The 25,887-nt window shown below is 44.0% G+C and overlaps 1 protein-coding gene across 3 annotated transcripts in view; it reads left to right on the top strand.

Annotated features, from left to right (window-relative positions):
• IL15 (interleukin 15) overlaps positions 1 to 25,887 on the top strand; it is a 117,501-nt gene that overhangs the window by 53,982 nt on the left and 37,632 nt on the right. For 2 of the 3 annotated variants that reach the window (XM_037497205.2, XM_037497204.2), the window contains exon 1: positions 12,118 to 12,210. The exons of the other annotated variant lie outside the window; for it this stretch is intronic. The gene's annotated coding sequence lies outside the window, so the exon portion shown is untranslated. Of the gene's footprint in view, positions 1 to 12,117; positions 12,211 to 25,887 lie in introns of those variants that run through there. 3 annotated transcript variants of the gene reach the window in all.

Genomic DNA, 25,887 nt, shown 5'->3' with positions numbered 1-25,887 from the left:
AAGGAGTTACCCACATGGTGCAGCAGACCTCTCCTGTCTCCCTGCTACTCCCCTCAGCAGTGTATTTCAGTAGATCCGCCTGTTCTGTTCCCCTGTCTGTCTCTGGTGAATCCTTTCAACCCCTTCCCCCTGCACCCCTGGCCTGTACCCCAGTTCTTGCATGCATAAATAAATAAATCTTTTTAAAAAATGGGAAAAAAAGAGGCATAGAAATTTTCCAATGTTTTCAACAAATCATGAGAGTCAGCAGTGATGGAGGGAGAGAAGTAGTCATTCTAAGGAGACTGTGAGTATTATGGACAGATGCATGTGGATTCATTCTAAATATTGATAGAAAAATACTATAATCACAATACAAACATTACATTTTATTTTTAAAGTATTTTTTTTAATAGAGGCATGTTATTTATTTATTTATTTTGTTTGTTTGTTTATTTATACAAGCACTGGGTACAGTCAGAAGCGCGGGAGGGTGAGAGAATTCACCAGAGCCAGAGCGGGGAGCAGAGCAGGCAGAAGGACTGAAGTACACTGCTGAGGGGAGCAGCGGGCGGCAGGAGAGGTCTGCGCGCCATGTGGGACCCTCCGCCGGTGGCCGGGGAGCAGCCGGGGATCGAACCGGCGCCGCAGAGGCCGCGGGCAGCTTCGCAACCCAGCGCTCAACTGCTGTGCCACCGGGGAGGCCCCACAAACATTACATTATAAATGTAACTTTTCTGCTTCTACTTATTATGTAGAAAGTTGCATGAGGGCATCATTCACACCCTAAGAATGAAAAGAAGCTGGAAAACCAATAAAAGTTGATGCTTTGTAGTTTAAGCCCATGTGAGAGCTGAGGTCACCAAGTAATTGAATGAACCAAATGCAGAAAGAAAACAACCCCTCCTAGGCAAGAAGCTATCTATGACTAATTCCATCCTTGGCAGAGGAGGAAGAGAAGACAGAAGTGCTCAGAGCCATAGCTAAGAAGCAACGAAACTATGAATGAAATTTTAAGGTCCAAATCTGGGCTGCCTCGCCATTTCAAATGACTGGAAACCCCACTCACAACGGGAGTCTGTGCTCGTTGCTAACCCTTCGCCATGGACTTCCACGGAGCGGTTATGAAATAAGGGCAGAGCAGGAGAGCTAAGTCCTATGGGTAGGGAAGCAGAGGTGATCTGTTGCTGGGGGAGAAGCAAGAGAGCTGGGACACCTCTTCCCCAGTCTCTCAGGACCAGATGGCTGAAATCTGAGGTCAGGGCAAGAATATTGAAAGGAACCCTGTAGACCCCTAGAGCTAATGCTCAATTCAAGCTTGTGCTTCTATTTTCAAGGAGCGTTTGGAATGCAGCGTGTCATTTGGATGACTAGATAATGACGATAATGCCTCCCCAAATTCTTTTTTTCCTGATGTTCCTTTAACTCTGTAGTATATTGGCTTTCAGCTCATCATTCCGCCCAGTCTTTGGGGGATGGAATGTGCCTGTATTCACCTGAGGGTCTGAGCAGGGTTCACAATGGGTGAGGGAGGCTGAGCGGTCCTTGTGGGTGGAACCGCTTAGGTTTCATGCTCGCTTCTGTATCCAAATCAGTCATGCACATTGAGGTGTCATCAGTCCCCAAGCGCTGAGGCGAATGCTCACAGTCCTGTACAGTCAGATGTAGAGAAGTTGTTAATAATACCATTGCGGACCCACCAGCTAAGGATTCCTTGGAACCCTACGTGTCAGGGATGATTTGGCCAGTGACTCAGGCAAAGGGAGGCAGCTGCTCTCCCGAGGTGCACCTGGGGCTTTGGATTCCTCACTTGTCATTTACATCTTGCTATTAGCGTGTTTGAGGGATTTTTGTCAAAATTAAGCTTCCATCAAGGAGCTCCGGTGACTCTCTGGCCTGATGTTTCCATTTTGGGGAGGTCAAACTCTGCCTCTGTGACTGACAGGGCGGGCTGGGTGTGCGAAGCCTTGCTGGTCAGGTGGAGGTGGCATGTTCTGGAAGGCCTTTGGCCTGGCTCCAGGGGCTGCTTGTCTTTACAGAAAATGGGGGCAGCTAACTCATTGGGGGACGCTTTCTCCCCCGCCTCGCCTAATGGCCCCAAAGCCACTGGATTTTCTTGATTCAAGGAAAATCCCCTCCTGATGTGTCCCTTGTCTGGCAGCCACGGTTCAGCCACAGTCCCTGCTACACAACACGAGCATGGACATGGTTGCTCTGCTCTGCTGGAGAACTCAGGCATCTCTCACAGCTCCGTCCAGTATGCCCCTCAGGGAACCTGGTCACTCTATTGACTCAGCCTCCAGGGATGTATGTATGTACTTGGGTGTGTCACTGAGACCCAGGTGGAACTGTACTGAATTTCATAACATATGCTAATTGGACATAATTATTCCTATCATGTTGAGTTCAGTTTTAGGATTAATGATGATACAATTAAATGCCAAGGGTATACCTGCCACAGGGTGGGAAGTGAATACTGTAGTAAATGCTAATCGGATTTAGATCAATGCTCAATGAGCTTGCAATAGATGAGGAAGCGTGAGACTTGGTTCATCTTGAGATGGATTCTAATATTAGATTCATCACTTAATATCAGTGATCCTGGACAATGTGGTCTCTGATCTGTTTCAAATGAAAACACACCTCCATAGGTCAAATGGACTTAAAACAAGGCTCACATTAGAGTGTTTCACACTCTTACGTTTTCTATATCATTCTGGCATCATCAATGTCTTACCTCAGTGGATCTACATCTGTAAGTGTGTAGAACTAATGTTTCTTGGTTAAATAGATCCGTTTTGAGTCTTAATTCCAGGATTCGCTTTCTCTCAGTTTTTGAGCATAAAAGAATTAGCATAGATCTGTTATGAAAATTCCTACTAAGTGAACAAAAAAGCTGGCAAATTGATATGATATTATGAGATTACCTCAAAGTAATTGTGATAGAAAATTCTAGCAAAACTTTCATTATGTGCAGTTATATTAACCTATAAAATCAGCCACAAGGTATTATAAACATCTTAATGACTGCAATTATTTCATATATTTTTCCTTTAGAAAGAAGGTTTTTTTACTGTTATATGACTTCTATATAATCTGTGGCATGTGGTAGATTCTGAGTAAGCATTAACAATAAATAAATACCAGTGAAAGAATCATTTGATAACATTACTTTTAGGTCTGTTAAAGCCATTTTCAAATACATATAGCTTAGATTTTCCAAACTAAGCTTAGGTTATACATGCAAGGAAATATAGATTTTCAAGTGAAGATATGTATTTTGGGGGTGAGACAAGCAAACAAAACAGTAAGGTTTCCAACACAATTTATACACCTATAATCATGTTCATATATGGATGGAAGTAACTTCAAACACTAATCATAACTATTTCCAACACTTCCATCTTCACTGTATTTGAACATAAATGTTAACTTTGCAAACATAAGATTTTCCTTGCAAATATAATCTCCTTTCTTATTCATGTTTCAAATAGAACAAAAATGCCAACCCTCCCCTTTGGAAGCCAGTTTTCAAGGAAAGGGGCATTCAATGTGTGTATGAATTTCTGACTTTATGCAATCAGTAGTAAATTCTGAAATATTGTTATGGAATATAGCACATTTTCTGTATCCTATATTGGACAAGAATCCAATTGGTATTTTATTGCACCTTCCCCAAATTTGCTTAGCTGTTTCAGCTGCATGGCAGTACGTCCATGCTTCTGTGGTGTGTTTAATTAACACAGTGTTCACTGATAACCGTTTTTTACACTGGCTTTGATGCAGCCTTATTGGGGACATCTTGGAATGTGGTCATCATTATGTGGTCTTTTAATTTAATGTCTTCAGCTAAGGAATTTTAGTGACATCCTTGTCACTTCTCAAGGTATCGATTCTGAGGTCTGCTATTGGATATTTCATTAGATGTGAATCACCTAGTTTCTCTATGCCCTAGTTTCTCTCAAAATAGAGTAGAAATACAAAGTGAGGTTCTTTGAACCACTTTACTGGACTAAAGCCTCTTCCTACTGAAGAATTTTTTTACTTCAACAAGATCTCTTTAACAAGAGTAAGTGTGTAAACTCCTCCCTTCCATTTCATAACAAAATCTCCCCTAGATTGAAAATTAAGACTAAGCAGAATTAAACTCTAACCACCATTTTTATCTCTCTGCCAGCCCCGCTCCTTATGATGAACCTTTAACTTGAGACTAGTGCATTTCTCTGTAGCTACATTCCCAGAAACTTGGAAAATTATGTTACATTCCAAACAAAAATCCTCTGAGCCCTTTGAGGTTGATAGTAACATGAAAAATAAACATGTGCTATTTGGATGTTGGTGTCAGTCCTGAGGAGACACGACTGGCTGAGAAGTCAAACACCTTGACTCATAAGGCAGAGAATGCCCAGCACCTCACTGCACCTGGAAATGCAAAGTCCCCTACTCCCTTCAAATCCCCCCTTATAAAATCACAGCTCTCCTACCATTTGGGGAGCCAGTTTATGGGGTGCTAGTCCTGCCAGCTTCCTTGGAGGCCACATCAAATAAAATCCTTTGTGAGAAGACATTCTCATGTCTTAAATTTTGGTTTTCTGGGCAACAAGTGAAAAACCCAATCTGGTCACTTTCAAGTGTGACCTAAGTTTGAATTTGAGATTCTGCAACCAAATTTTATATGGGGACTTCTTAATTTTAACAAAAAGTAAATCAAGTTATTAATGACTATTACTAGATGAATAATAATTAGGTTGGACAGTTAATATATTCTTTTTAAAAATGTTTATTGTCATAGATAAATTTTATGCCTGTAACTCCCACACATACAAAAAAATCATACAAAAATGCAAGTCAATCAAAGTATATTCTATGGCAAAAATAATATTTTAATATTATAGCTCTTCTCTCTCAATTAGCACTGTTAATGGAGTTTATTCCAGAACAAAGTAATGTGTTTTCAACAGCATTTTGCAAGTGTGTTTTCTGGAATTTAAGTTCTATAAAAGATTAATTTGGTGTTCTATTGCAAAACAGTTCTTAGATCATTACATTTGAAAAGTCAAACAACATTAAACTGGATTTTTTAATTGCAGGATTCTCCAGAAATTTTGATATGTTGCTAGTCATTTTGGCCCTTAAAGAAAGAAACTCAATTTATATTTTCATGAAATCCAAGTATATCACTTTTTTCTTTTGTTGTCAGCACTTCTTGTATTCTGTCCTGTCCAAGAAGCCTTTGCCTACCTCAGTAAGGCAAACTTTTCTTCTGTGCTTTATTTTAGAAGGTTTCCATTTTGAGCGTTTACATTTTGGCCTAGGAACCTTCTTGTGTTCATTTTTTTATGAATGATGTGAATTTGGAAATTGAAAATAATTCTTTTCAAATTAAAAACCCAATTGTTTTGATATCATTTGTTGAAAGATGTATCCTTTCACTCTCTTATCTTGGCACAATTGTCCAAATCAATGCGTCATATGTCTGATGACTTTTTTTTCCGGACTTTTTGTTCTGTTCCATTGATTTATCTATTTTTATGGCATTACCACATGACTTTGACCTTTATAGCTTTATGGTAAGTGGAGATATCTGTAGCACAGATCCTCTAACATTGTTCTTTTTCAAGGGTTTTCCCTCTTTTTCTACTTTTCATATAAATTTTAGAATCAGCTGAGTCAAGTTGTACCAGATGTCTACTGGGATTTCATTGAATATACAGATTTGGGGGAAGAAATGACATCTTAATGCCACTGCATCTTCCAATCCATGAAACTGGCATCTCTCCAAACATTTATTGATGAAGTGTTGATAAACTTTTTCTGTAAAGGGCAGGTAGTAAATATTTTAAGCTTTGCTAAATATTATCTTTTTTGATCTCTGTTCTATTTTCAAGGGCAAAAGCAGCCAGAGGTATATGTAAGCAAAGGGGTGTGGCAGTCGTCTTAAACAAATAAACAGGCAGTAGTTTGTCAGCTCCCGATTTAGATCATACTTAGTTTCTCTCAGCAATATGTTGTAGTTTTCGAACTACGTGTTCCATTTATGCTCAAGTATTTTATGTGGCGTACTTTTGTAAATTATGTAATTTTTAAATTAAAAAATTCAATTATTCACTGCTATCTACAAAATATAATTTGTTTATATGTAATTTAACTTGTAGCCTGTGAATCTGTTAAAATCATTTATGTACTAGGAATATTTTTAGTAGGTTCCTCAGGAAAGTACTATTTCAAATAAATACAGTTTATCTATTTCTTTCAGTCTTTGTGACTTTTTTTTCTTTTCTGCCTTACTCTACCACCTCGCATCTCCAGTACCAGGTGAATAACAGTGATAAGAGCAGATAATTTTGCTTGTAGCTGACTTAAGGTTAAAGGACTCATCTTTCACTGTAGAGTAAAATACTAGCTGTATTGTATTTTGTAGTGTGTTTTGTAGTCTTTCATCAGGTGGAGGGAATTTCCTTCTGTCTTCAGGTGGTGAGAGGCTTGATCTTGACTAAAGGTTGCATTTTGTCAATTGCGTTTTCTCTTTATTCAATTAGTGTGAAGAAATACAGAGATTGCCTTTCAAATGCTAAATCAGTTTTGCATTCATTATAAAGATAACCCCTGTTTGTTTCCTGATGTAGTATCCTGCTTAGACATTAAATTAGGTTGTCAATATTTTGCTAAGAATTTTTGTGCTATGTTCAAAAACGACATTCCTTTTTAGATTTCTTTTCATGTAATATCATTGCTGGCTCTAAAAGGGTAATTCTGGTTTATAAAACAAGTTGAGAGTGTTTCTTGTATATTTTCTCAAAAGGTTTAAGGTTGGCATTGTTTTTCATTAATTGCTTAATACAATTTGCCAATGAAGGCATCTGGTCTAGAGTTTTCTTGGTGGGAAGGATTTAAATTATGAATTAAATTTCTGCAATAGTAGAGAGTAATTTAAACATTCTGTTCACGTGTGTATATGTTGGTCTTTATAGCCTGTGGCACTCAGGAATTTGTCCTTTAACTTGTCAAATTTATTATTATTGCCATAAAATTACTTTTTAACATTCTTTATTTTTCTTTAATGTCTATAGTGTATGTATCTATGTCTCTTTTTTCTCAAAATGTTCCTAACAGTAATTTTGTATATTCTTTCTTTTTTCTTGGTCAACTTAGAGATTTATCAGTTATATTATTTTTATTCAAATAAATAATTTGTTTTCATTTATTTTTCTCTTCTATTTCAGCTCTTTACTGTTTCTTTGCATGTATTTTCCTTTTTCACTTTTTTAAATGGAAGCTTATACTATTGGTACTTAATCTTTTTATTTGCAATGTAAGTATTGACATCTATACATTTTTCTCTAAGAACTGTTAGCTGCATCCCTAAAATTTTGATATATTTTGTTTTCATTATCATTCAGTTCAAAATATTTTATAATTTCATCTTTAATTTCTTCTTGGATCCATGGCCTTTTTAGAAGTTTATTTTATTTGGAAAGCTGTCAAAATATAACTTAGGAAACTGTTAAACACTATTTTTGTTTACAATTAGGACAGAAAGCATGTTTGGAATATCAAATACAGTTGGAAGGTAGCCTCAGGAGTGGGTCAATATACACTCCCATATTATATGGTATATATTACTATATTTATAATACACTGGCATATTATAAGTCTAGGAAGATAATATTTTTGAATTAGATTTTGGTAAGGTCAACCTTGAAGGAGAGTGTAGGTCACAATATACTATCATTAGCACTTCGAATCATCTCTTAGTTCTATTTAAGCCCCTCCTCCCCCTTTGCTAAGCACCAAAACATTTAAGATTCCATATAAATGTATATATACATGTAATATATATATATATATATATACACACACACACGTGAAATATATGGAAGGAAATGCATAAATTCATCAAACATTTATTGAGGGCCTTTTTGTCAGCCACAGGGTCAATAAAAAATTGAATATCAGTTTAACATTGACTCTTGATGTAGACCTATTGTTGGTTTTGACTTTGGTTCACATCCTTTTATTGAATTTATTACGTGCTGTAAAAGAGGCATACGTTTATGGAATTATTTCAAGAAACATGTATTTTCCTTATGTTAGCAAGTTTATGTGATGAAAAGTAAAATCCCTTTTTATAATTATTTATTACAATCAATGCCAACAAGATCCATTCATTTTGTGTATATTCATAATATACTTAAAAATCTAAGTGAGGTAATTAATTTTAAAACTAGATTTTGATTGATAAGGTCAGCTTTCAAATCCAGTTAAAATAGTATTGTTGGTGCATCAAATTATCTTTTGGTTCTATTTAAACCCTTCCTCCCTGCTACTTAGCACCAAAACATATAAGATTCCATATACTTTTAAATATATTAAAATTTATGTCATCATACAATCATTTTTAGCTCATCTCCAGCTTGAAGCCAGGAGTGCTTTCTCTTCCTCTGACCCAGGCACACTGAACCTCCAGTGCCAACAAAATCACCTGTCTCTATGAGGACCGGCCAGCCCTCATCTGTGGGCAATAGCACTGCCCTTTCTAACCTCAGCAGTGCTCAGCAAGGCTGCAAACACCCTGGGGTTGTTTTTTTTTAAGAGAAACAATGCGATCAGGAAGCAGAAATTCAAGAGAACTGGTGTATTTCCTCCCCGGTGGTTGCTAAAACTACTCTGAAGCAAACAAAATTGGACTGAGAGATACTGTCTGAGAGTCAATGTCTTCTTCCCTCACAAACCCTCTCCTGGGAGCATGAGGTTTAGAAGCAGGAAGTCTGGCTGCCACTGTAGAAGCAGTAGATAATCAGGTGTGTATGAAGTACCACCCAGCAGAGTTCAAAACCTCACTGGGCTACTCAGTGGCCTCACACCTTAGGCCAGTCCTGCAATTTCTCCATCAGGGCTGTGGTTTCTCCATCTGGAAAGCAGAGAGAATCATAGAGTTTATCTCGCAGCACTTCTGTGAAGCTTAATGAGCTAATATTTGTACTTAGCAAGTACCTGGAGACCTACCTTAGCTACAGAAGTCAGCACCATTGCTTCTTCAAAAGCAGCAATTTAAGAGACACTTGAAAATCTAAGAGCTCCTTTAAGGAGAGGATTTCTCCACTGTTAGGTGTACCACAAGAACAGGTGCAAACAAACTGGGGGTAAAGTGACATTGCTGACATGCTTCAGCCAGAATGGAAAGGTGAGGGGGCCTGGATCATGTTTGTCAAAGACCAGAAAATCAACTTCTTGTTGGCCTGTGGTTTGTTCTGAGAAGGACCATAAATAAGATCACCGTCTTGGACTTTGAACACTAAATCGAATGAGCTGTTAACTTCTTCCACGTAGTCTCAGGCAATCTGGAAAGCACTTACTAGTGGTTTCCTTTAAAGACAACGTCACAATTCATAAACTTCTTTGGAATGACAAATCAGATGTTTACACTTTATTCAACTATGATTTTATTATTAATTGTCCAAAATCAGAAAAAAAGGGTATGGTCACTTCTGTGATGTTTAGTTACTTTTTACTTCTTTCTGCATTTTAATATTACTATCTTAAGGCAGTTTCAAATTATTTCATCAATCTTGGTCTTTGCTTTTAATTTATGCAGTGGGATTTACTTGTGCATTGGTGTGAGTAATTTTCAATATCTTGCCAAACAGCCTGTGGCAAGTGAAAATACAACTTGCATATATTAGACTTTTCTGTTTGAGCACAGTGCAACCAAAACGAATTATGCTGAAATCCCAGCTCCATTGAATGGCAAGTACTTACATATGTAATTCAAAGATACTTTCGCCCCCGTAATTTGGAAATCAAATTTAACCAACATCCTGGGGAAGCAAGTAACAAGACAAAGCATATCTTACGGGCTATAATCATTTTCAATTTCACTTTATTGTCACTTATGCCATTTTATCTCCCCAATATGATTAAATGCTTTATATATCATTCAGTCCATCTTGTTCCAGAATGTGCATATATTAGGTCGATCAATATTTGTAGATCAACATTATTATTCATACGTACTCGTACTCTCGAATAAAATTCCTTTCAGTTTCAAAGAATAATGTAAAAATTCTCCAGGGACTCAGAACCTCCATGGTGGCCAAATGCTAATTGCCTGCTGACCTGGAGACCCCCGGGAGCCTAGGAGAGGGAACATTCTCTGGCGCCCACAGACTAGTGAACCTCAGCTAAGAGCAGCGCCCCCTAGTGCTCCCGGGCAGCTCCAGGGCAGCCACACCTGGGACGGGGTGATGTTTGGCTTGGCTTGTCGGTGCCCAGGGCAGCCAATGCGTTCCCTTGACTGTTCCATCTCGTTGGGCCACCAGGATGCAGCAGGGGGCTAAAGAAGCCCAGAAGTTCACCTTGCAGGAGTTAGACGTTTTGAGAGATCCAAGTGGAGGCCTGGACCATAGATCCACTTTGCAAATCTCCCCCCCATAGTGGCACAAACCCAGACTTTCTTTAGTCCTTTGTTTTGGAACCCTATCTCCTGCACACCTGTTCCCGCTCATTCTGCAAATGAACGGTGCCCGCTCATTCTGCAAATCGGATCATCAGCATGTCGTTATGAAAATGTGTGACTGGGCTCGAACTCACTGGCATTATCCCAAGGAAGTTCAACACTCCATTGTCTTGGACAGGAGTGAACAACTGCTTCAGTTCTTTAAATATAATTTCCAACTGCAATAAAATCGGCGTGGTTCTAACACATGGCTCTGACATCTTTAGATCTGCTGATAGCAACGATGTAGAGCTCCAATTTTTCTTAAAAATAGGAAATAATTTTATGGGGAACTTGATGCACCTTTACTATTGAAACCCCTTCTAATCTTTTTCTACTTTATTTTTAACATACAGGTAATGCAAAAAAGTTGACTATTTTACTAAGCCCCAGCGAGGCTTGTTGTTTCTTTGACTTGACCCTTGACAACCGGGAGGGTGGCACCTTCCATTGAGGGTTTTCAGGGATCACAGGCGCTCCAGGGTCTCCACCCCAGGGCCTCTGCGCTGTGCGCCACGCAGCTCACTCAGCCCCAGAGAACTCGGATCCTTCAGCTGCAAAATACTCCAAGGGCCGTCACCGCGCTCCTTCGGTGGCACAGCGAGCACCGTGCGCCACGCGCTGGACTGGAGAAGGCCCCCCTCGGGCTGCGTCCTCCGGGCCAGGCGCTGCGCGCACAGCAGCGCCCCGCGCGCCCTCCTCCAACAAGTTTTCTCTCATTTAAGACCGCGGAGCCCGCCTCTGCCCACTGCGCCGAAGGCCCCCGGCTGGCGCGGAGCAACCGCTCCCTCCCCGCGCCCGGGGTGCCGGCCCCGCTGCCCGCTCCCGCGCCACGCCGGGCGCCCAGGGCGCAGCGGGGAGACCCGGCCAGGGCCGCCAGCCTTCCCCGCAGGCGCCCCGGCCCAGACCTCGGGTCTGCCGCCCGAGGAGGCGGGCGGGGGCGCCCTGGACGTCGCCCGCTCGCCCCGCAGGTCCCGCGCCGCGGCGCTGGGCACGGGCGGAACCCGCCGGGCGCGCCGGCCCTCGGGGCGGGAGCAGCAGCACCTGGGGCCGCCCGGCCGCCCCCCTCCCCCGCCCGTGCCGCGGGTGTTTATCTCCGCCTCGGCTCCTCGCTTTTTGCTCTTTCACTTTCCTTTTCGCTGGGGGTTGGGCACCCCGGGATCCGGGCGGCCAGGGAACCCCAGCTGACTCGCGGCGGCCGGAGCCGCACGCCCGGGAGGGGAGCCCGGGGCTGCACCCGCGGCCGCGCGGCCCGCGCCCCCCACCACCCTGCAGCCGGCCCGGCCCGGCTCGGGGCGGGGAGGTGGTGGTGGGGTGAAAGGGCCGGGGAAGTTTCCCGAGCGCCTACGCCCCGGCCCCTCCCTGCTGGGCTGGACCCACCCGTCTCGCGGCCGCCGCCCCGCCCCTCCTATGGTCTTGACCGCGACACCGCTGGCCGCGGGCTGCAGGTCTCCCCCGGCCGACCCCGCGCTGCCCGCCGCGTCCGCGCCAACCTCGGCGTCCAGAGGCGCGCGGAGAGCCGGTGCCCCCGCGGGTGCCGCGCCGCTCCCCCTGCGCCCGCAGCTGCCCGGGCGCCCCGCTCCGGCGGGAGGTGGCGCTGGGCGCTGCTCGGCCGACGCCGCGGCTGGCCAGGGGCGCGCGGCTGCCCGCACCGAGCTGCCTTTTGCCGGGAAGACGCGGTCTTGGCGCACCGTGCTGAGTCCTGCAGCCAGCCCAGCTCAGAAAGTTCAAGAAAGGTACCGCAGCTCTTCGCTTCTCTCGCTCCCTGCTAGCCGGCGCAGACGCGTGCGCGCGAGCCCGTGCATCTGTGCGTCTGTGCATCTGTCTCTGTCCGTGTTTGCAAAATCAGATTCTCCCCTGCTCTGATCAGGACACCTGTCTTCCTCGGGAGAGGGACTGGCAGGAAAGGGCACTGGCAATAGGGCCTGGGGCTCTAATATTAGCTCCAGCTCTGGACGAGGGGCAACTTCTCTCTTAGAAAAACCACCTTAGAAACTGGAAAGAAATGCAGAAGACTTGGAGTGACCACAGTGACTTCCTAGAGGTGACTTTCCATGAAAATCCAGTTACTTTTTCACGGGTTGAGACTGCATGGTGCAAAACATAGGTGCTGAGACTTGTGAATGATACAGCTTGGATTCTGTAATTCCGTGCATTTAAGATTTTGTTAATTCAAAACACGAGTAAAGCGAGATTATTCTGAAATCACGCTTTCAACAGTCTTTCAAAGGGTGAGTCAGGAGTTTCGAAACTGGAAGAAAAGTGATTGTTACTGGCAATGTTCCATCATGTTGGTTAAAGCTACTTTCTAATGTGATGACGCTGGAAATGGCATCTCCCGAGAGAAAGGAGCGATCGTGCTGGTTGGGATCTTCTAGGCATCTGCATCTCGTCTGTGTTAAGAGGGCTTTTTGGCTTAGCTGAATAAACAGATCAGATCTGAATGGTTAAGTTGACCTGCTGTTCAGCCGCTGCACAGTAAACTATTGAAAACATCCATTAATCAAAATGTTCCCAAACTCCTGCGGTTTTATGAACAAGCCATGTGGTGGGTGTGGTCGTGGGCAGAGGTTCAAAGAATATGAAAGGAAAGGACTGAAGTCAAAGTAGTAGCCATTTGGACTTAAAAAGTAGTAAAAAAAATGTTTATACTTTGCATGCAGTGAAGTTGCAGAAAGTACTGAAGGTTTATGGTGGTGTTTCCGCGGCTTGTCAATTTTCCTCCGTCTGTGTTTTCCTTGTAAAGCTCCACTCACGCTGGGGATGGCCTTCCCTGCAGCCTGAACACCTCCAGGCAGTCTGCCCAGACTTTTGCTTTCATTGCTCTCTGCTGCTTTTGAGACTGCACCATGCAGTCTCAACCCTTGAAAAAGTAACTGGATTTTCATGGAAAGTCACCTCTAGGAAGTCACTGTGGTCACTCCAAGTCTTCTGCATTTCTTTCCAGTTTCTAAGGTGGTTTTTCTAAGAGAGAAGTTGCCCCTCGTCCAGAGCTGGAGCTAATAGTAGAGCCCCAGGCCCTATTGCCAGTGCCCTTTCCTGCCAGTCCCTCTCCCGAGGAAGACAGGTGTCCTGATCAGATCAGAGTGAACTTAGCTATCATGCTGGTTGGGATTTTCTTGCAGATTACTGCATGGTTTAAGAAAGGCATTCGATGCTTTTGCTTTAATCCATGAAATTTAGAAATGTCAGCAGCAAGGTGGCAAGACAAGGTTTGCCAATGAAAAATCGATTTACAAACTTTTTTGGAGGATAGAGGGAAACGCTGGTTTAAAGAGTTTTGAAATAGAGTTTGATAACTGAAGGATTTCAAACCCTGGAAGTTTCTCCATCTCAGGTTTGCTGGTTCTGGTTGAACTTCAGTAAAACATGAACAGGGGCCTGAAATGTGACCTATAAGTGAATTTTTCCAAGACTAAATATCCATTAGCCAAATCGGCTTTTTAAATGGATCTCGGCCCCAAAACAGTTTTGAAAAACTTCTGAAAACTTAGAGCACTGCCCTTGTCTTCCCCTGACCCCTAGAGTTTACTGTTAAGTGTTGTTCATTATGTAACTATTCTTCTGAAGGTTAGCAGTGACTTCTGTCTCCAGGTCTTCCCATTACAGTATATAATAGTATAGCTGACATCTGCTGAGTTCTAGTTCTACACTGGGTATTGTTCCATGCACATATATGTTTTTAAAGTTCATCATAATAAACTTTTGTGGTGATAGGGCACTACGTGATCTAACCGAGGGACCGGAACCATGGAGTAATTAATAACATTCCCAAAAGTTAGAGAGTTAGAATGAGGTAGAACTGGGATTTCAACCCACACAGATTTGAGATCACTGGTGTTTATGAAGGATGTTATGCCCAAGGAATTATTTCCCAGAAGCTGACAGTAACATCAACCACTATTTTATTTTGATGGGTATTGTAATGATAGAATGCTGGTTTAAAATTACACTTATATAGCATTTGTACAGGTGACATCACTAATGATATAATTAATGATTGTCTTTGTGATCAAATAATACTCATGGGTACCTATATGTCTTGGGTTCCTTGGAGAAATTTCTTTCATGGTTTCTGCATGAAAACATGTGTCCAATTTGCACCACCTTTGCCTCATCAAGCCTGGCAGATAGTAGGCAAATGTGGATTGCTCTGTATGTCTGTCTGTCTCCTACTTTTCTGTTCACCAGCCCAAGTATAAGGCTGGGATTCACAGCGAGATCCCAGAAGAAGCCTTTTCCACTATAGCACAACCGAGGTGCTGTTGGGAAGTCCCATTTTTGGAAGGCTTTATGGTGTGGGGGTTGGCAAGAAGTCAACTTTGTTCTTTAACTCAATATTAGCTCACAAATTAACTGGCAGATTCCTGCATAAGCTCACTGGGGTTGAATAAATTCTCAATGCTTGTTGCCATTCTGTTTGCCTGGATGAATGACGAAAGTATATTGGGGACTAGAGAGAACATTTCTAGCCCTGGCCTATGTACACAGCTAAGTATTTAAGAGTGAACTTTACTAATTTACCTTCAACACGTGTGACTGTGCATATGTGTATACGTGTATATATTGCTATGCTTTATGTCAAAGAATTGTATCTGCTTTTAATAGTTTCGCAGTGTTGGAATCAGAAATAGAAAATAAGAGGTTCTTTGATCTCAATTCAATTCAGTAGTATCCTGTGTGCACCTTTTATATCTGGAAGCAGGGTGAGAGAATGCACCTAGTTCCTATTTCCCAGGGTTTTATCCCACTGAGTGTCTAGTGGTGTCTTGTGGGTGACTCCGAGGAGCGCAGAGGACCACAGCGAGGCCATAAGCAAATGGCTAAAAAGTCAGAATTCCTGTTAGCCGATCACGTTCTAACATTCCCTAGTTGTTTCTTCTTCCAATGCTAAGATTCCCCTAAGAGCTGAGAGGCTGCCGAAAAGTCAGGAGAGTGACAAAGTAATTTTTCAAATAGAAGAACTGAAACTGATAGTAGAAAAGGAAAACGCCAGAGCTGTGAGGTTGGTGGGGAAACCGTTGCTTATCCCGGCGACTTCTGCAGCCCCACTGGCCACACCAATTCTCCTCCCTGGGCAGCTTCTCATCTGCGGTTCTAACAGGAATTGGAGGAACCACTGCCCAGCATCATGTTAGCACTGACTTCTAAAAGCTTCAGATCTTTAGTTTTAGTGGAGCATCTTTGAGTTAGAAATTTTGCAACGTATGTTTCCAACTTCTTTTTTTTTTTTTATTTTTTATTTTATTTTTTTTTTTAAATTTTTTTTTTTTTTTTTTTTAATAGAGGCATGCTTTATTTATTTATTTATTTGTTTGTTTGTTTTGTTTATACATGCACTGGGTACAGTCAGAAGCGCGGGAGGGTGAGAGAATTCACCAGAGCCAGAGCGGGGAGCAGAGCAGGCAGAAGGACCGAAGTACACTGCTGAGGGGAGCAGCGGGCGGCAGGAGAGGTCTGCGCGCCATGTGGGACCCTCCTCCAGTGGCCGGGGAGCAGCCGGGGATCGAACCGGCGCCACAGAGGCTGCGGGCAGCTTCGCAACCCAGTGCTCAACCGCTGCGCCACCGGGGAGGCCCTATGTTTCCAACTTCTTGACTCTCCTGAGTCTTCAATAATAAAGATAAGTATGTAAATTGAAAATTTTCAATAAACAATTTTATTGTTAAAATCATTCTTTATGTTATCTTCCATGCTATTGGTTCACAGTCAACCAAAGCATCCCATTAATTTACGATAAGTAATCATTATGCATCAAGCTAAACTCTTGAAAATGCATAGGGTCGAAGTAGATAAGGCTAGTGTTTGTGTCAATACTTTGATGGAAGAAGATTCCTCTAATATCAGTTTTTTTTTAAATTTCCCTGCCCTTAACACTCCGGACCGGCAAGGTGCATGTTGAGATTAAACATGATGAGGGAGGACAGGTCTTTCTGCAAAGTGGGATGAAGAGGAAGTGGGAAAGGAAACTTGCTAAAAACCGGCTTGCTTCTGGCTTATTGCTTATGAAATGGGGTTCCTATGTAAGTCGTGGCTCTAGAAGCTTGTGTTTAGAACTCTCTACACTGAAAACAAACTTGGAAAGTCACGGGGGGTTCCCAGGGGTACCTGATCTTTGTTTGAAGATCTCTCATTGACTTCAACCTTATCTCCTCTTACTTACCCTTGGTTTTCTGAGTTACTGTGCCTCACTGGACTTAAAACAAAGTGGGGATGGGGCGTCTGGCTGCTGGGGGCTTCCCCCCGAGAGCATGCCAGTGGCTTGGATGCTTCTGCAGTCCCATCTGCTCCTCCAGCCGCAGCTCCAGTCACATTTCTGTGCTCTCAATGCATGTGTGAGCCTCGTCAAGTGTGTCCCTGTCACTCCCTGCCCGCCTTCCTGCATTCTGCTCCAAACGCCCACCCTCCCATACTTTGCTGCCCCCTCCTGCTGCCCAGGCAGAATTATCTTCTCCCTTATATGAACGGATTTGGCGCTGGTTACTGCATTCCCTGCTGATAGTGCTTATCTCTGCAAGTTCATGTTGCTGGGTGTCTGTCTCTACAGTTAAGTTTAAAATAAGGAGAGGGATCCCCGCAGAGCCTCGACACACCATTGACGGGTTCTGACTTTGATCCGTCAGGTCATTCAAAGTTTGACAGCTAAGCAGAGGAATGTAAGACAGGTAAGAAACTAAGTGATACAGCAGAAAAAATGTTGGGATCTGATAATATTTTATAATATAGTTGTTTATAGTCTAGTATGTTCTACTAGATTATAATAACCTTAGCATGTGTTAGGACACTTAGTCTTGACTAGGGTTTATTGATGAAAAAACAAATAGAGAAGGAAGCCAGCTAGAAACCCATTGCGGTCCGCAGGTGCTCTCCTTCTTGCTGCCTGCCCCAAGCCTTAGCTCCAGGCATCCGTTCTTCCTCGCCATCATCACTCCCCGGCTCTAGCGGGTCTTTCCCTAGGGGGTCTTTCCCGGGGCCTTGCTCTCATTTCTCCTATTAAACAAACAGTTTGTGGGCCTCCCCTGGTGGCGCAGCCATTGAGTGCTGGGCTGTGAAGCTGCCCGCAGCCTCTGCAGTGCCAGTTCCATCCCGGCCGGCCCGCAAGGGTTCCACGTGGCGTGACAGACCTCCCCTGCTGCGCCCGCTGCTCCCCTCAGCAGTATATTTCGTCAGTCTGCCTGTTCTGTTTCCTGCTCTGGCTCTGGTGAATCCTCTCACCCTCCCGCGCTTCTGACTGTACCCAGTGCTTGTATAACCAAATCTAAAAAAAAAACCCAAAACACTTTGTGTTTCTTTTCAGCTACCATTGTTTGAGGAATGCTTTCAAAGTCAGCTGTATATTTTTCCATTTCCTCTCTTCGCATTCGCTCTTGAACCAGCGAGGGTGTCACCCCACTGTTGCTCTCCAAACACACTTGGCAGGGGCCCCCGGAGACCACAGGAGACCCAGCCCAGGTCCCTGTCCCTTCCTGCCTGCGTGTGGCAGCGGGTTGACTTCACGGCTGCCCGGCTGTGCCTCGCTCCTTGCCTCCTTGTCCTCCCCAGCCCCGAATTCAGTGGCTTTGCTGCTTCCTGGTCCCCCTCGCCTGTAAGTACTGCGGCGCTGAAGACTCGGGCTGAGGCCTTCCCGCCCGTGCTGGCTCGGTGGGTGAGTCCAGCCGCCCAGCTTTCAGTATTCTCCCGCGTGGATGATTCACACCTGTGTGTGTCTCTGGCCGTGGCCCCTCCCTCAAGTCCACACTCACCTGGTGACCGTCCACTTGGCCTCCCTGTCCACATAGCCGGCGCTCATGGGGCTCCCCACTCCATCCCCAAAGCTGCTTCCCCTCCTGCCTCTCCCTCCGCCGGCAGCTTCATTCTTTTCCTTGTGAATCAACCAATCCCTCTGCCTTGGAGTTGCCCTGTATGCCTCTTTCCCACGCTCACATTTATTCTGCCACCACATCATTTAGCTGAGCCTTCCAAACCCACGTCCCACCTCTTCTCACCGTCCACCGCCACCCCGTGGGTCCAGGCCACGTCTCCCGGCTTCACTGCAATCACCTGGAGAGTCCGTCTCCCCGCGACTCCACTCCGGCTGCGTCGCTTCCACCTGTTCCTGACCTCACACAGCACAGCAGCCAGAACATTCCACTTATCTGCCCTCACTCATCTGGCTTGACTCCACGAACAAATAAACCCACAGAGCAAAGCAAAAGACAACACACCCCAGAACCCAGTGGCTTAAAAAGTTATTTATTTGTTATGATTCTGCAATCCAAGCCACAGTTAGCAGATTGGCTCCCCTGGGGCTGCTGGGGATGGAACATGCAAAGTTTCTTCACTCGTGTGTGTGTGTGGGGGGGGGGCTTGGCTGGGTGGCTGGGATTGGCTCCCCTGGGGCTGCCGGGGATGGAACATACAAAGTTTCTTCACTCCTGTGTGTGGCCTCTGCTGGGCAGCTGGGAAATCAGGGGCTGCTGGGACTGCGGACTCTCCGGTGTGGCTCGTGTGCTTTATGTCATGCTGGTCTCAGGAGAGTTAAACTCAACTGGTGACTGATTCCAACCCCGCCCCGAACTTAAACCACAATGGCCCCAAGTGCAATGGAAAGCCCAGAATCTTCCCTAAGATAAATCTCTAGCTGTGGATGAAATTTCTTGGTACAGTTTCTTGAGCACAGAGACTTGTGAACAAATGGGTTTTCTGTCATCTCCTCGTTGCCCCGACATGCCATGGTAAGACAGAGATGGGGCAACTGCAGTAGGCAGTGGCGTTTAGGAATAGGAAAATGAAAGGCGGGAAGCAGGTTTTTGTGACCAGAACATGCTAGAACCCAGCCGGGCATGTGGGCCGAGGCTCGTGACTCTGAAACAGAGTATTCGTCACTCACATATGTTCCCTGGGGCTAAGCTTTACACTTTGGGCTTTTCCTGTGAGTCTTTCTTTAGTTCCCATAAGAAATAGCCCAGGTTTTGTAGTGGAGGAGGCTGCTTCCTGCTCCTGGAGAAGAATCTAGGAGCCCTTTTTGTACCACTTTCCCCCTTTTTGTTTATCTTTGTTTTCTAAGTGTAATTTTCTCTTCACTCTTGGGAGCAGCCTGTAAATTGTATTGAGGTTTGCTCTATTAGAAAAAGGCACTCACGAGCCCCTAAGCCAGGCTCTTCTTTAGTTGGGCGGCAAGTCAGTAGCCTAGCAGAGTGCCCCCAGGCTTTGCAAGTGCTTTGGTCTCCCTGCAGACCTGGGAGGTGCTTCCTTAAATCTTTCCTAGGTTTTAAAGAAGGATTTTCCATCCACTCACACGATTTGATCTTTAACCTGAGAGCACAGTGTACTGATGACCCTGAATGTGATCTTTGCCCTAAGACTGCTTTTTGCATCAAGAATCTTTCGCTGCCTGGAGAGGCAGGAATGACAATGTGTTTTATTTTCCATCATAGCAAATCCTGGGTTGATCTATTTCCTCTAAAATCGGCTGAGCTCTAGTTCATTTGTCTTCTGGAAGTGATGCTAGCCAGCTCAATGAAGCCCGTGATCGCTTTCAGATTCCTCTTAGCCTGGTCCACAAGTTCCTGCATTTCTTTTGTGACAGCCAGTAGAGTCACCACACATCTTCCCACCATGCAGCGCGAGTGGCCCTGTGTCCAGCTGCCAGCGACACCCCTCACTGCCCGTCTTGCCTTCGTTACAGTGGCCTTGCTGCTCCGTGGGTGCCCGCCGGCCTGGTCTCCCATCAATATCAGTGTCAGTTATGATTGCCATAGTGAGAGGCTACCCCCAAACCAGGGGTGTGGAGTAAGAGCCATCGCATTTGCTCTAGGTCCTGAAGCTAGAACTTCGGACAGGATGCGGTGACAGGGGCTGCGTCTACTCCATAAGGTCTGTGGTCTCAGCTGGTGTGACTCCGAGGTCAGGGAAAGTCTGATAAGGTTCAAGATGCTGGGTGTCAGGTGTAGGGGGCTCCAGGTCTGGCCTTGCACTGCGTTCCCTGTTCTCCCGACCTGGCCTTCCCCCCAGGGTGGATTCAGCTTTTTCACAGTGGATGCAGGGCTGTCAGGCTCCTGGCTAAGGATCCAACATCTGCAAAGGAGGAAGCCGGGGCTGCAGTGCTCTGGAGGCTATGCAAGCCCAACAGGGCACGTTTGTCTCATTCTATTGGGAGCAGCAGTCCAAAGGCCACCCCACATTCAAGGAAAAGGACACGGACTCCACCTCTAGATGGAGGAAAGACAGTGACAGATGGCAGCCATCTTTGGTGATTACCGCCCCACATTGTTATGCTCCTCTGCTGTCCATGCTCCTCTGCTGTTCAGAACTCTCCATTGCCAAGAGGAGCCAAATTCTACCACAATGGACAGTTAAGTTCTTCAGTGATTAGCATCTCTGCTATCTCACTGACTTCTCTGCCCTGAACGTGCTGGTCCAGTCAAACCAATGACCTAACTAGTCATCACGTATGCCGCCATGTTCTTGTCTAAAGGTCGTTGAATTTGTTGGCCCCTGGCCCAGAGTGCTCTTCTCTCAGATAAAGTCCTCCCCCACCTGGAGCGGGGCTTGTCTCAAACACCCCCTCTGAGTCAGGCTGCCCCTGGCTGCTGCACTTCAGAGCACACTTCCACCACTCACTCCGCGCTAGCTCTCCTCCAGCACCCACCTCTCCGACATCCCACTGGTCTGCAGCCTCCTCCAAAATGGTAGTGTCAGGAGTCTTTGGAATTCAGATTTTTTCAGTTTGGGGGAAGGTAACTGTTCCAGGCTAAGTTGTTTCTCCCTCCATCGAATCCCTGTGTTGAAGCTCTATGGCCCAAAGGGTCTGTATTTAGGGATAGGCTTCCAGAAGGTAATTTAGGTTACATGAGGACAGAAGGGTGGAACCCTAACCCAGGGGACTACTGTCCTTTGAGGAGCAGGAGTGGACACTCACAGAGACACGGTCGTGCGTAGCCAGTGGGAGGGAACAATCTGCCAGCCAAGAAGTCATGTCACCTGCAACCAATCCTTCCAGCACCTTCACCTTGCCCTCCCAGCCTCTAGAGCTATGAGGAAATAAATCTCTATTGTTCAGGTCTCCCAGTCTGTGTTATTCTGCGGTGGCAGCCCTAACAGGTCAGACTCATATGGTGATGGATGTCTTCCATGTAATCAAGCTCGCTGTTACCGGCTCCAAGCTCGAGCACTCCAAACTCTAGATTGTCTTATGTCCTTTCAGTTCATGTTTTGTTAAGCAATGAATTAATAAGCAAAACCTTTCAGGTTTTAGAGTCTTTTTCATTTTCAGATAAGGGATTTTGTATTTATATATGTTTCATTTGACTTTTTGTTTTTAAGTCCCATGTTTCCCCAAATATGTAAATATGTCCCAAGGAAACATGTATTTTTGATCTTTGCTATTTTCCCACCACCTTGAGTACCTGGAATGTGATCTCAGTATTTGCTGAATAAATGATTGGATGCTAACGAGTAAGGCATGTTAAAATGTGGGGAGTGGAAAGGAAAGAGTTGTTTTATTCATACATTTTATTTATTCAGTGAATTAATTCCTTCAGCAATAGAATGACCCAGTTCCCCTTCTAAACATTTGGCCGCGAATCAATGGGAGGAGCACTTCAGGAAAGAGTTGACTTTAAGGCAGGAAAAGTCAACATTGGAGGGACAGATATGAGTTACAGTTGAAACATGGGGGGTGAGGGTGGGGAACGGTGGAACTTCATTTTGCAAACGTCAGGTTTTGGGTTTGTGAGCTAATACTAATGAAGTATGAACTGAGGCCGGTTCTTGGAATATTTCCTCAGGAGGCATATGTAGGTATGGAAGGTTTGGGGTCACGTAAGACTGGAGGGATTGTTAGGGAGCTGGGCACTCCCAAAGAGGAAAGGTTTCAGGGTTGGCGCATGTCTAGGTCTTCAGAAGAGAATGTTGGGCTCTTCCCACGTCATAGCCACTGCCCGCCTGTGTTGTTTGCTTCACCTACAGACCAGAAGGACTTTGAATCCCCCACATTCACATACCCATCTCTAACGAGTCATTTCTTCTCTGAAGTTCCTTGGCAAATACCCAATTTTATCTCCTTTCTAGGTCCATGCAAATATTGACTGCACAGATAGAAAGAGGGTGGGGCAGGGTCATTAGCAAAAGATTTTTCAAATAAAGCCTCCTTCTTTGGAAAAAGGCAGATGACCTCACTGGTGCTGATTAGGAAACTCTGGGTTGATTGGTTTAGGATCGGACCCCACTCCCATGAAGGACCCCATCTGGGGATTCTTCTTTCTGTCTTTTTCAACAGAGGCACAAATATGAAAAGGGAGGTGATACAATTATTATTTGTATGTGAAAGTTAAGCAAATTGCTAAGTTACTAAGCACATTCAGCAAGATTACTAGGAAGATTAACAAAAAATCAATAACATTTTTCAGTACTAAATAAATAATTAGCTAACATAACGCAATAGTGAAACAAAAAGCAGAACCAACTGGAAGATACTCACACTGCAATCTAATAGGATTTATTTGGTAATTGTGTGATGGTTCAATATTAAAATATCTATCTATATAATCTTTTTTAAATTGCATTATTTTTTTACTGAGATAACCTTGGTTCACAGCACTGTACATGACCTGCAGAAATCGGTCACACCTCCCCAGTGTATGTCAGCACACCACACCCACCTCTGAGCAACCATTATTCCCCACTGTAGTACACTGGAATCCCTCTCTTTATGCTACTTCCTGACCCTCCCTCTCTGGTGACCTAAATTCTATTGTCAAATTGCTAGGGTTTGTTTTGGTTTAGTTTTGTCTCTTGGTTTTGTAACCTTTAATTCCACATTTGAGTGAAATCATTTGGTATTTATCTTTCTCATTCAGATTTCATTTAGCTTAATTCCTTCAGTTCCATTCATATTGTTGCAAATGGTAAGAGTTCATTGTTGATTTTTTTCAAATAGCTGAGTAGTACTCCACTGTGTGTCAAGACCACATCTTTCCCACAGACTCACCCATCTTGGGGCGGTTGGGTGGTTTCCCTGACTCGGCTCTTGTCAACAGTGCTGCTGTGAACGTAGGTGTGCACCTATCCCTTCACGTTGGTGTTTTTACATTCTTTGGGTGGATGCCTAAAAATGGAATTGCTGGATTTTGGTGTTTATGTTTTTTTTGAGAACAAATTATTTATTATTTTTTATTTTGAGAAACTAAAAATTTTTAATATTTTGAGAAACTTCCATAATATTTTCCATAGTGAATGGACCAGTCTACATTCCCACCAAGATTGTTTGAGGGTTCCTTTTTATACACACCCTACTTGATACTTGTAGACATTTCTTCAAAGAGGATATACGGATGGCCAAGAAAAAGTGGCCCTCATCATTGTTATCAGGGAATGCAAATGAAAACCACAATAAGATGGGCCTCCCCTGGTGGCACAGCAGTTGAGCGCAGCCAGTTCGATCCCCAGTCACTGGCGAGGGTCCCACCAAAACAAAAAACAAAAAACAAAACAAAAAAAAACACAAAACACAATAAGATGCCATCTCACACCTGTGAGAAAGGCCCCTAATCAGAAAGACCAGAAATATCAGTATAATATTAATGAACACAGAATATGTTTTTATCAAGAGCTTGATAAGAACAGATGGGATCTTATAAATGAGTGAATGAATAAATCAATCATATCTGCTAAAACATCTCTAGTAAACATTATACTTCTTCCAGAATGTGAAACTGCATTTCCTTTAGTTTTGGGAAATCATGAGGATGTCTGTATTGCTGCAATTATTTAGTAGAGTACTGAAAGCAATGATAGTAACAGCTCATTTTTACTGAGTAATCATCTGCCAAGCAGTCATCTAAGTGTTTTATATGTTTTGCAGCTTTAGACAACAGTAAACTATTAACTCCTTTACTTATGTTTGCTTCCTATACATATTTTTTGCCTCTCCCAAAAGTTATTTGAAATAGGATCAATAAAAAAAATAATTTTTTCTGAACTCTTATAGGCCTGAGAATATAATAATATTTCAATAATGGCTTGCCAGATATTTAATCCTAGGTAGCAAGGGTTTTTTCAACATTGTGGCTAGTCTTTTCCATTATCTTCCTGTGTCAGGTGCTTCATTTGAGAAGCCTGCTATCCGCTTGACTTTTGTCTACTTTCACCAGATCTTCATGTTGTTTCTCTTTGGTTTGAATATTCTTGAATGCCTGAGTGTTAGTGAGTAATTTTGTTTTTAATTTACCTTTTCTGTCACTCTATGATCTTCTTTACTTTGAGGCTTTATGTCTACACTTTTGGAAGAAATATTGATTAGTGTTTTTCTCATTTATTTCCCTTAATCTTTTATTTTTCAGACCATAAGTAGAGTCACTGAAAGTTCTGCTTGGATCCCCCATGGCTCCTGACTCTTCCCTCATTTCCCATCTAATTCCTGGGTCCCGGTGCCTCCCAGGACCCTGCTCCCGTCACCCGTTCCTTCACTGTCTAGCGGTTTTCATCCTGGCATTCACCCTACCTGCTTGATTCACCCCTTGATCACCTCTGTTTTTATATTTATCCCCTGCAATTGCGTCTTCATAACTCCTCACTCCTGCTTCATGTTTCCAAGTTACTATTCTACAAAGTATTTCATTTTCTTTTAAATTCTTATTTTCTCTGTTCCCCGAAACTCCCCCAATCTGGCACACATTCTTTTAATTTTCATCTGACTTTACTGAGTTTCTACTATATATTCTTCCATGTAAGCTCCTCTTTCTCAAGTTGTGATCTTCATTGGCTAGTATTAGCCAAGAGACAAAACCCTTGTCTCGAGTGCACAGGCCTCCGTGTGTGTTAGTGTGGGGTACCCTGCAGGTGCGGGAGCCCCTGGTGCTGCATTCTGACTTTGAAAACTCTAGTCTTACAGTACCACACCCCCGGGATCCCCCCCCAGTTTCTTGTTGCAGGTCCCCCTCGTCTACTGGGAGTGATGGGATGAGCAGTTACTTGGATCCAGGGGTTTAGGTAATTGCATTGTTACCTTTTTTAGGTTCTAAGTGCCCCGCAATCTAGGCCCAGCCAGCAAGTACTAGACCAGGTTAATGCATGCAGTGAAGCAGCTGTCTCTCAATCCTACCTTCCGGAAAGTGGGGAGGGAGCAGCCACTAGAAACTCCCACCTCATCTTATCCTTCACTATTGGCTCCTGACCGTCCAGCTGTGGATTGCCAAACTAAAATACATTTCCTTCTTTTTCCCAAAGAATTTTCACAGATTTGCCGTTAGTTCCTGAGTATCACTTGACATTACATAAACTACCTATTTCTCTGGAAACTGCAGAGGGTTCCCAAAGAGGAAGCCAGCTGCCCTTGTTGGTCCTTCATCTCTCTAGGAACTGCCTGGGGTTGAATGTTTTCCATTAGGCCAAATGATTCATGCAAGAAACAGTCTGTAAATATGTAAGTACAT

The sequence above is a fragment of the Talpa occidentalis genome, unplaced genomic scaffold (genome assembly GCF_014898055.3).
Source record: "Talpa occidentalis isolate TD23 unplaced genomic scaffold, MPIMG_talOcc4v2.1 talOcc4.8, whole genome shotgun sequence".
Classification (NCBI taxonomy): Eukaryota; Metazoa; Chordata; class Mammalia; order Eulipotyphla; family Talpidae; genus Talpa; species Talpa occidentalis.
Note: the sequence above shows the minus strand (reverse complement) of the source record. Positions and strands in the feature narration are given on the sequence as shown.